The 11,462-nt window shown below is 36.1% G+C and overlaps 1 long non-coding RNA gene across 1 annotated transcript; it reads right to left on the bottom strand.

The window, feature by feature from the left end:
• Positions 1 to 282: 282 nt before the first annotated feature.
• On the bottom strand, positions 283 to 5,306 carry LOC134371102 (uncharacterized). The gene is made up of 3 exons (XR_010022700.1): positions 5,196 to 5,306; positions 4,828 to 4,926; positions 283 to 1,332 (listed from the first exon to the last, which is right to left on the bottom strand). It is a non-coding gene; the product is annotated as an uncharacterized LOC134371102 (long non-coding RNA).
• Positions 5,307 to 11,462: the final 6,156 nt, after the last annotated feature.

Below are 11,462 nucleotides of genomic sequence, written 5' to 3'. Positions count from 1 at the left end.
TCTACCTTTACACAGATACCTGTTTTAAAGTCAGTGGCTTTAGTCCCTAATGATCACATTTTGATAATGCTCTTATTCAGAAGCTGCATCATGATTTTTCACACAAAACTAAATATATTCCCCTTCAGATGAAGACAAATATTTTGTCTGTTCCAGTTGTAGCATGAGTTATAATGCTATAGGTCCTCTGTGACAAACATAACTTCATGAAGGAAACAGGCCTAAGAGAATGAGAGACTTGTCCATGGTTGGGATTAGATATTTTTTTATTGACTTTATGTGGAAGCTTTGTAAGCTTTGCTGGTTCCAATTTAATTGAATGTATATGTTTATTAAAGACTGTATAACCAATTAGAGTGTGAAATTAGAAACTAGAGCTGGAAACTAGAAAGAGTAACTATGAGAGGAAAAGATTCAACCTGATGATTTGGCTAAAAATTTATTCTTTTGTTCTTCTATTAACTCACCCATGCAGCATTAAAGAAATGTTTATTCAGGGCCTAATATTTTCTAGACAATGTGCTAAATTTTTGTGACCTAAAAAATGAGGGAAAATAGACCTTGATTGGAATTTATCTTTTGGGGATATATCAGAGATATAAGTTATTATAGTATAATTAAGTTTGAAAACTAGAGAAATATAGTATGAAATAGAGTGGTGATAAATAACAAAAGTTTACATAGGTCTTATCTATGCCAGGTGATGTTCTAAGCAGTTTAGACCTGTTGTCAAATAACAGGTATGAGGCAAGGGCTGCAGCTCTGATTCCTGCCTTACAGAGGGGATGGAAGCATAGAAGGTTACTTGTCCAGTATCACTCTGTGGGTTCTGGGTGCATTGAGATGAATCACTTCTCACAGAAGAGAGATTGGAGTTCTTTCAGAGAAGAGATGGATTAGCCCCCGAGTACACTTACAAGGGACCTTGTGGGTGGCAACCACTGAGTGAAGCATGTCCTTCCCAAATCATGCCCTATTGGAAGGGCATTTTTATCCAGAATATCACTTGAACTGATGAGAAAGGCCACAATGAACATTACTCTCAGCATCTCATTTCTCTTCCCAGCTATGACAATCAGTCACTGATTTTTAAAGTTTATTTCTCGAAAAGAGTTCACCAGCTGACAATTCCCCTGCTTTCCTATTTTAATCGATACCAATGCATGAAAAATCTGATGGGCACACTAAGTATCAGGAATCCAAAAAGGGAGAGGCCCAGAGCTGCTGGCAGGGCTCCAGGTACTTCAGCTGACAGGCCCCAGGCATCTCTGGATGGTCCGCATTGCTCCTGGTTAGTTTGTTGACCCTAAAGAGTTGTTTGAGAGACTTGTCCTGCCGATCAGTCAAGAGAAAAAACATTAAGAAAAATTATTATTCAGCTCATATACTTGAAATTTCATCTGGTACACATGAAAATAAGACTGATTGTACAAGGTTTAAATATTACATGATCTATTTTTCACCTAAAATAAATAGAGAGAATGATTATACCCAATTTTGTTGTGAATGCAGGGAAGTGAGTTCACTTATCACAGTTGTAGGGTAGAAAATTGGCACAGCCTTTTGGGAAAAAACAAAGTGTTACATAGATAAGTACTAGGTAGAGAGTAAAAAATTCAGATGAGATAAAATAAAATGTCTCACTCTCTCCTCATAAAATCATTTATTATTATTATTTTTAAGTAAACCTGGTCCATCTCATCTCCATTTGATCTATTCTTTGCCCACACCAGTTACCTGTTCTTTTGCTAATGCTCTCCCTAAGCTCTTTACTAAGGGTTGTTACAAGTTTTTTTTTACTTGACTTGACTAATCTACATTATTATCATTTTTTTCACATATGAGAAAAGAGCCTAGGTCTCACAGTTAATAAAGGGTAGTGCTCGGCATTGGCATTTACTTCATTTCAGTATTATTCTAGGCCAGAGGTCATTATGTGGCAGCGCTCAGGCTGAGGCTGGGCCACAGGTGCTGGGCTTAGCTCCCATCCTGTCCTCCAATGTTTAAAAAATATTTAAAAAGCATGAGATGGTTCACATGAAAATCTAGATATGGAGATTCTTTTGAAAAACAGATAGGTGTTACAGTGCAGAACTTGAATTCTTACCAGAAGTGGCTAGCTGGAGACCAGCAGCCACTGTCCTTCATAATCTGCCACATATGCCCGAGTTAGCCATGGTTCATGCCACCTCATACTTTCCCTTATACTTGGCTCAAATTCCTTGCCAAAATGCCTAAATTTATACACATTTTTGTTTGCTATCCATTTTTGGATCACCCTTATTTTCACCATATTTAAGGATAAAAATGAAAGAATTAGTAAATGAGTATTCTCTTTCCATCTTAAGTAACATCCTCCAGATGATAATAGACCCTCTAATTTCAGAGTATGCTTCTATGTTATTCCCCCCCCCAAATATATACATATATATAGAGAGAGATACGTAGAGAGAGAACAACATAACAGGCATTTATCAGAGCAGACAGGGTAATGTCAAGAAATTACCACATAATGGTAATTATAAGACTTTGTTTTTTTAGTTTACAACCTTATCAATATCCATACAAAATTGCTTTATTTGTATTTGAACAGTTCAATATTTATTCAGTTTGTGCTTTAAAGTAAATAACTGAGCCTTTTTTTTTTTTTTCACCTGCCTCTGGGAATAGGAGCAAGAATATAATGAAACATTAAAAGGAAACTAGCATTGCAAATTTATAGAAATCAAACAACAGAAAAGCAGATTAGATGGGGATACTACAAGGGGGCAGTGATGCTCTGGCCTGTTAGGACATGAGGCCTCAACCCGTGTGCAATTAAAAATTAAAACCTGTGAGAGGGCAATGCGGGAGAATAAAAGCCTATTAAAGGGCTCCTAAGAGTTCGGGCTCTTGCCAGCAGAGCCATCTGTCAAGAGGTGACGGAAAAGGAAATTTCTGCAGGAATTTTCCCCAGGGACCAGATGAAGTGCCAAGAAAAGGTGTGTGGCATCAGGAGGGAGGACAAACTGAGTCTTCCGTAGTGCTTATCACAGACAGAGAGAGAACCATCAAGCTACTGGTACTCAGGGAGAGAAAGAGAAGAGAGGGAAAGAAGCAAGTCTGTATTGAAAAGAGTTTATGAAAACAAACCCCTTCTAAGGTAACTTAACCTTTGTTGCATTGAACTTTTAAAATTTTCCACAACTCAAAAACAATAAAGTAATTTACTGAACTTTTTATATTAAAGGCACTAATAAAAAAATGAATGTTAGGTTTATGAGTCAAATTGCAGAAGATCAAAAATACTCGAGAAAAAGTGGAATGTCATTTTTTTGTTTTTGAAAACTTGAACCTTTGGAGTTTGTGAAAATACCCAAAACATTGTTTAGATAAAATGTACTAATATGCCATATTCACTTATTTTTTCAAAATAAATGCTGGTTTAAAAGTAATCAAGATAAATTCATGAGCATTTGCCTCTAGAGAATTAAATTCATGCCATGCTGTGAAATAATTAAAAACCATATGACCATGAAAGTTACAGGAGTTAATAATGAGGACACATATTTTGTAAAGTTTCTAGAATCGTGTCAGGAGAAGACACTTTAATTTTGAGATTTTAAATAGATCCTAGCTCATCCCTGACCTTTGTTTCTAGGTAGTACTATTTTATATTTTTAACAATAATTATTTCCTTTGATGATTGATTTTATTTTTTCTTTTTTAATATAAGAAAAATTGTAGAGATAGGATAAAAATATCACAGATTTATTATCTTGACTATTAAACATTATGCATTTTTTTCTTTCAGGTTTTTTTTTAAAGTCAGAAAGAAAGAAATCTGTTCATCCTTTAAATGTAAGAAAATAAACATATTAGAAGGTATGTCTCATGCTAATTTAGAAAATGTTTTGAAACCTATAATACTGATGAGAAATGGTTAATCAGAAATTAGAATTAAAACATACTTTAATTCAATTTATTTGTCTTGATCAAAACAGAGATATTCTGTTTAACTCATGGGTTACTTAGAGAAATGGAGATGAGCAGATATAAAAATAAATTCTAAGCAGGAGAAAGGAACAATCTTATCTGCTGGGAAAGAACACAAAGTCAAACAACACTGTGCTAAGTCTGAGTAATCACAGTGATCCCGGGCTCACATTGGGGCTGTGCCCATATCGGATTACTGTGTCTATAATCAGAAAGAAATTATCCTGTGTATTTAAGTTATTCTATGAATTCAATTAGAGTGAACAATTAATTTTAATAACCCAGGCTTTTGAATCTTCCTTCCTCTCCTACAAATGAATACTTTTTCCTGAATTATCAGGATATTGTTTAAATTCTACTTTCTATTCCATCATGTCATATATTCCTCCACTCATTTGTTCATTCAACCAATATTTAGTGAATAGTGTCCAGCTGGAGGTCACTATTGGGACTAGGCACAAGACAATGAATAGACATGATCCCTGCTCTCAGAGGGCTTATAGTCCATTATACTGCACTGAAAAGTCTCCTTTTAGCTTCAAAATAATTTGGAAAATAATTGAAATCTTATTTTACCAACATGAATTTAAGATTGACAGAGTTAAATGATGGTGATAGGAAGTATCTGTGTTAACACTACAATTCAAGACTTTCAGTACATTTATTTTATCTATACTTTAGTATTTTTAAAAATTTGTTTAAATTAGCAAGGACTAAAATGAGCATTATTTACTTTGCTCTTGGGTTCTCATTAAATCCAGTTCATGGTTCTTTACTTTAGAAAACATGAAACTGATTAAATTTTTACATAGAAAAGGACAAAGAATTTCTGTGCAATAAGAGTAGACTTACGTTTTACCAGAGATTTACAAATACTGATGTCGGAGGTAGGGTCTGGGGGGCCCGATTGTTGGCCTCAACCCATCCCGTCTTCTTACCAGGTTCTTGACTCTGCCACAGGAAAGAATTCAAAAGCAGAGTTACAGTAGAAAATGGGAACAGGTTTACTATAATGTGTAAGAGACACAGATTTCACAGAGAGAGTGTGGCATAGCTCTAGAGACAGAGCAGGGCCCACACCCTGCTCAGTCAGTTTAACACAAAAGCAAGAAATGCATACTTAAAGTTCAACACAGAATCAAGTTTAACACAAAAGCAAGAAATGCATACTTAAAGTTCAACACGGAAGCAAGCCTAACACAAAAGCAAGAAATGCATACTCAGAGTTCAGTAGAATGCAGGCTGGCTCAGGAGAATGAGCAGCTGCTTTCTGAGTAAGTCTGATACAAAAAGGAAGAAATACACACTCCACAGGCAGAGCGCGGGCTGGCTCCAGGAGAGTGAGCAACAGCCCGGCCTTCTTCTGGGATTCAGCTTTTATAGTTTTGCTATCTAATGAATATTCAATTATGGAGGTGGTTCCCACTTATGTGACATAGTCTCACACATGCTCAGTTGGTGGTTTCTTCTTGGAGCATGTTCGTTGGTCAAATCCTATCACATACACCAGGCATATTCAAGAATATTCTGTGCTCTCTGGTACCTCTAGTGAAAGGTCATTCAGCTACCAGGGTTATATGATCCTTCTTTACTGAGAATGCCCAGCTACTTTATTGGCATAAGCCAGCCCCTTGTGGTCTCATCTTCCCTGTGTTGGTGTAGAAAATAGTTCTAACTGGCAGCAGTAACTTTCCTCTAGAGGAGGGGCCTAGAGGAGGGAGTCTGAGACCTCAGGGAGTGGCTGGAAACACAGAGGCATGTCCTGAAACCTGAACCCAGGGAAACTGAGCACCTTCTGTCTCAATACTATATCTTGTCTGTGGTCAGTCTTATCTCTGCATATAAGCATCTGTAAGTATTGTCTATTTGAAAATGGAAAATAGATTCTTACCTGCTATATCCATTGTTCCTAAAATCAATTTGAGGTTAGGTACATTTCTAGCATTTTTGGCAGTATTACAATGGTTTGTTTTGAACAAAAGTGATACTTAAATTTTTGAGTTATGGAGATTGTCTCTGGGATCCTTGCCAGAAATAATGAAGTTCTTGCTTGGAAAAGTGGGTCTGGAAACTGTCACCTCAAATAAAATGTGTTTATAAGAGAGTTTATATGATGTGAAGAGATATCTTCATATTTTTTCAAAATAATGAAATACTAAGTTCAATAGTCAGTATTTTGATAATGCAGCATATGTATAATAATATGAATATAGTATTCTTTTCATAGAGAACAGGTTAGTCAAAATGGAACAAGTTGCAATCCTATAACTATGCAACTATTAGGAATAAAATCTGGAGCTTTAAAATAAAATAATAGTTCAAAGGCATATGGCAAAGAGAGAAGCTGATTACTTTTGATTTATTTTTCTTTCAGATGAAATCTATATTAGGCTTCTAGTTAAAGTCTGATGTTTTTATTCTTCAATCGAAGAACATTTATTGGTCACAGAACATTGTCTTATGCAATACAGTCGTCCTTTGGTATCCATGGGGGATTGGTTCCAGGTCCCCCTGGATACTAAAATCCACAGGTGTTCAAGTCCCTGATATAAAATGGCATAGTATTTGCTTATAACTTATGCACATCCTCCTGTATATTTTAAATCATCTCAAGATTACTCATAATCCCAGTACAATGGAAATGCCATGTAAATAGTTGTTTAACTGTATTATTTAGGGAATTATGACAAGGAAAAAAGCCTGTACATTTTCAGTACAGATGCAACATCCTTTTTCAAACATGTTTGATCTGTGGTTGGTTGAATCCATGGATGCAGAATCCAGGTATACAAAGGGCTAACTGTATATTTCTGAATATCCTTCCCTTTTTGTCTCTACTGTGTTTATAGGGCTGAAAAATATATTATTTTTGAGATTGTCAGGTAATTAAAAGAAGTGGCCACAACCTCCTCTCTGCTGGGTACCTGAATGCTTTATATCCAGAAGGTGGTAGCTCCCTAACCCAAACAGCTGCTCGACCACTGTTTAGATTCACCAAAGCACATACAGGGGTGTGGAGACACAGCTGAGCATGAAGTGCTAATACCAGACCTCCTAAGTTTCTTTCTTAACTGCTGATTACTACTTTGTGAGGGCAAGTTTCTTACCCTCTTTCCAGCTGTAAAATGGTGATGATAATGGCACTATTGTTACTGTGTAGGTGAGATGAGATAATGTACGCATAGTGCTTATCATACTGTAATAGGGATGATGATGATGATGACAATAATGGCAAGAGTCTGAGGAAACTAAGACCTCTGGAGAAATTCCAGACCCTGGAATTAGGGTCTGGATTTAGTTTAGGTTTCTTTCTTGCATCCCATGCAAGACACCAGAAATAGCTTTCCATAGAGCAAATCTGATCTTGTTAGTTTCCCAACGTGGCTCTCCCTCACCTCTGGCTAAAGACCCACACTCTTTAGTATGGAATACAAGGTTCTTCTCTTACTTGCCCTGCAATTTCTTACACTTCTGAGTCTTGGCACGTACTGGTCCCTCTGCCTGGAACACCTACTTTTCTTCCCCACCTGTCTATTTCCAATTCAGCCTTCAATGCTTATTTCAAGCTGCCAAGAAGACTTGTTTGATCCCAGCTTCACCCACACCTCTCCATCCTCCGAACTGTGCATAGGTCTATCTTGGCTCAAATTTTAATCTGTCAGCTTGTCATTTCCTGAAAAAAAAAAAAAGCTGTGAACTGTTTAAAAACAGGGGCTATATCTTTCTTTTCCCATTAACCCAGAATTTAGTACAATTTCTACCACACAGAAGGTGCGTAATAAATGTTAATAGATGAACGGATGTCCTAGTGAGCAGGTAGGAAGGCAGTAATTCCTTTCCCTTTATAGCTTAGAGTTTATTTTCTGGGTACTGCTGTCATCCAGGGGTGGTGACATAAACACACTGATCCCTGAAAGGTAAGGAAAGAATGGCGATAGGTATACTCCATGGATGTGACTTTTGCTCCTTTAAATAAAAGAAAAAAATCTTTTATCATTTATGCTCTTGAGCTAGAATAAGAGAATTCACAGCAGCACTTTTAATTTTAAGCATTCTTTTAAAAAACCATGGTTCATTAGCAGTAAAGAATGAATTATTTTTGTTGAAATTTTTCATCAAACTAGTTGGCCTAATGTGTCACCAAAGTGGTGGTAAGAAACTTCTGGATATTTATTGTTCACTGCTCTTTGCCAAGGAGTTTTGTGGAATCTTGAACTTAGAAGACATGGTTGTAATAGTTCTTAGAATGGTTATATTAGTCTGGGTGTAAAGATGTGATCTTAGAAAATAAGATTAATATCCCCCCAAATACTATATTAGACTATTAGTGTTGTTATGGATATATTAAAGTGTTTACAGAAATAATTGAGCTGTTATGAAGTACTTCTTGAAATTCTCACATTACACTGACATTTTGAATATGAATTGGAATTTTAATATGTTTTGCATGCTTTTGAATAAGCAAATGTAGATGTCTGAGGTATAATCTGTATCCCTTCTCCACCAATAGTGAGCTGCTTCCAGAAGCTTCGATCTTGAATTTTCACACTTTGAAAAAAAGTGTTTCCAAAGAACAGCAAGAGCTTATATCCCCAGGTTCTTTCCTGCCCTCTCCTCTAGCACCTGTGTTTGGCATCTCTGCTCCTGTTGCTATAACTGGAATAACAGAGGAGGGAAAACGTTGCATTACAAGCAGGTACTCACTGCTGCATTGCTCGTTCTGCCAGCTTCAGCTCATCTGCCTCTACTTTCTCTTGCCTTCCATGTAGACATGACCTCTCTTGTAGTCTATCCTTTGAGGTTCTATATGCTCAGCATTGTGCAGTGAGCTAAGACTCAGCACCAGTTAGTTGCACAGGTCTTGTTCTGGCACTAAACTTGTCAGGCAGCTGTGCTGTTCTCATGAATTTTCTTGGTTGGTCTTTTACTTAACATGAAAAACAACTGTGGCACAAGCTGGTTTTGGATGACAATAGAAGCACAACCCCAAACTTAACTGCTATGCCAATAAGTGATACCTGGGTAACAGTGAGTTAGAATAAAATTACACTACCTTCTAGGGAGGTGTTTAGTTTTCCTGCTGTCTGTTTATTAACCTTTATTATCTATTTAGGTGCCAAGGACTGCTTTTGATTTTCAGTTTTTTCTTTCAACAATATTTACTGAAGGTCTACTGTGTACCAGAATTTTGAGTTCAAATTATACTTACTGGGTAAATGACTACATGGTAATTTTTTTCATGGTATATCATAATTTATTTAAATAACAATATATCAATGGACATTAAGGTTGTTTTAAATCTGTTGATACTACACAAAATGTGCCGTGAATGCCCTTTTACACAGGTTGTTTCTCATGTGTGTGAGTATTTCTAAGCAGGATTAGTACCTAGGACTGGAACTACCACATCAAGGGTATGTGAACTTTTAATTTTAATCATAATCACCAAATTGTTCCCCCTAGAGGATATTGTAATGTACATTTCCACTAATTTTTTAGAGTTCTGGCCTCCTCAAATTCTTAGCTACACACTGTATTATGGAACTCTCTGATTGTTTCCAATCTGATAGTTGAAAATGCTGAATTTCTTTGTAATTTTAATTTATGTTGTTCTTTTTTATTGATTGATTGATAGATTTGATTTATTTTTTATTTTTGGCCACAAAACAAATCCTAATACATTTAAAAAGACTAAGATCATAGAAAATATGCTCTCTGACCACAATAACAGAAGATTCACAAATGTGTGGAAATTAAACAACGCTCTCCTAAATAAACAATGGGTAAGAAAAAAAAATCACAGGGAAGTTAGAAGGTTCTTTGAGGCAAAAATCAAAGTGCAACATGTCAAAACTTATAGGATGCAGTGCTTAGAGGAAAATTTATACATGTCAACACCTATATTAAAAATAAGAAAAATCTCAAATCAGTAATGTAAACTTCTATCTTAAGAAAATAAAAAAAGAAGAGCAAACTAAGCCAAAAGAAAATAAAAGTAGGAAGTAACAAAGATTACCACAGAAATATATGAAACAGGGAATTAAGAAACAATAGAGAAAAATCAATAAAACTAAAAGTTGATTCTTTAAAAAGTTCAACAAAATTTGCAAGTCTTTATCTAGAATGATAAAAAAAAAAGAGAGAGAGAAGACCAAAATTATTGGAATCAGAAATAAAGCAGGGGCATTACTACATTGTCATTATGGTTTCTTTGTGATAGTAAGATTTAGTTTCTCTTTCTCAATTGTGTTTTAGTTCTAGCAGTGGGTTTTGTTCTCTTTTGTGTATTTGTGGTAGTGATTATCGTTTTTTGGATTCCAGATGCAGAACTTCCTTGAGGATTTATTGTAGGGCTGGTCATGTGGTGGTGAACTCCCTCAGTTTTTATTTGTCTGGAAAATACACTATTCCCCCCTCATTTTTGAAGTGTGGCTTTGCTGTGTATAGTATTATTGGCTGGCACTTTTTTTCTTTTAGTATTTTGAATATATCTGTAGAGTTTTTGTTAAGAAGTCTGCTATTAGTCTGATAGGAGACCCCTTACAGATGACTTGGCACTTTTTTCTTGCTTCTTTTAATATTGTCTTTTTGTTTTTGAGTTTTGTGGGTTTGACAATATGGTCCCCTTGGAGAGGATCTTTTTGGGTTAGATCTGTGTGGGGATCTTTGAGCCTCCTGGACCTGAAGGTCCATGTCTGTCCCTATACCTGGGAAGTTTTCCATTATTATTTTGTTGACTAGGCTTCCCATGTCTTTTCCTTTTTCCTTCCATTCTGGAACACCCATGATTCAAATATTTGTGCACTTAAGGTTATCTGCTAGCTCTCTTGGATTTTCTTCATTTTTAAAAAATCCTTTTCCTTTTTTTTTTTTGTCTGCCTGGGTTATTTTGAAAAGACTATCTTTAAGACCAGAAATTCTTTCTTCTGCTTGTTCTAGCCTGATGCTTAAGCTCTCAGCTGTGTATTTTGTTGAGTGAATCTTTCAGGTCCATGACTTCTACTACATTCTTTTTTACAGTATTAGGCTTTTTGTAAATTTCTTCCTTCATATCCTGGATTTTTTTTTTTTCATTTCATTGTGTTGTCTAAATGAGTCTTCTCTTATCTTATTGAGTTTCTTCAAGATTGTTACTCAGAATTCCTTTTCAGTCATTCCAAGGGTTTCTTCTGTAGAATCTATACTTGAGAGTTGCTATATTCTTTTGGTGGTGTCATATTTTCTTGGGTTTTCATATCTCTGTTATCTCTACATTGATGTCTGGTCATCTGGTAGAGCTCTGAGGAGAGAGATGTCCTCTTTTTTTTTCTTGGTCTTCACTGCTGACTCTCCTTGTGTCAATGTAGTTGAGTGTCTGGTGAGCCACCTGCACAGTGACTGGGGCTACTGCTGTGGCATCGAACCTCTTTTGTGGAAGTGGTGGCTGTGGCACTGGCTGTGGTGGGCCACCTGTATGGTAGTGGTGTTTTTGATATGCTCTCTTACCT

The sequence above is a fragment of the Cynocephalus volans genome, chromosome 2, assembly GCF_027409185.1.
Source record: "Cynocephalus volans isolate mCynVol1 chromosome 2, mCynVol1.pri, whole genome shotgun sequence".
Classification (NCBI taxonomy): Eukaryota; Metazoa; Chordata; class Mammalia; order Dermoptera; family Cynocephalidae; genus Cynocephalus; species Cynocephalus volans.
This window is presented reverse-complemented; position numbering and strand designations above follow the sequence as displayed.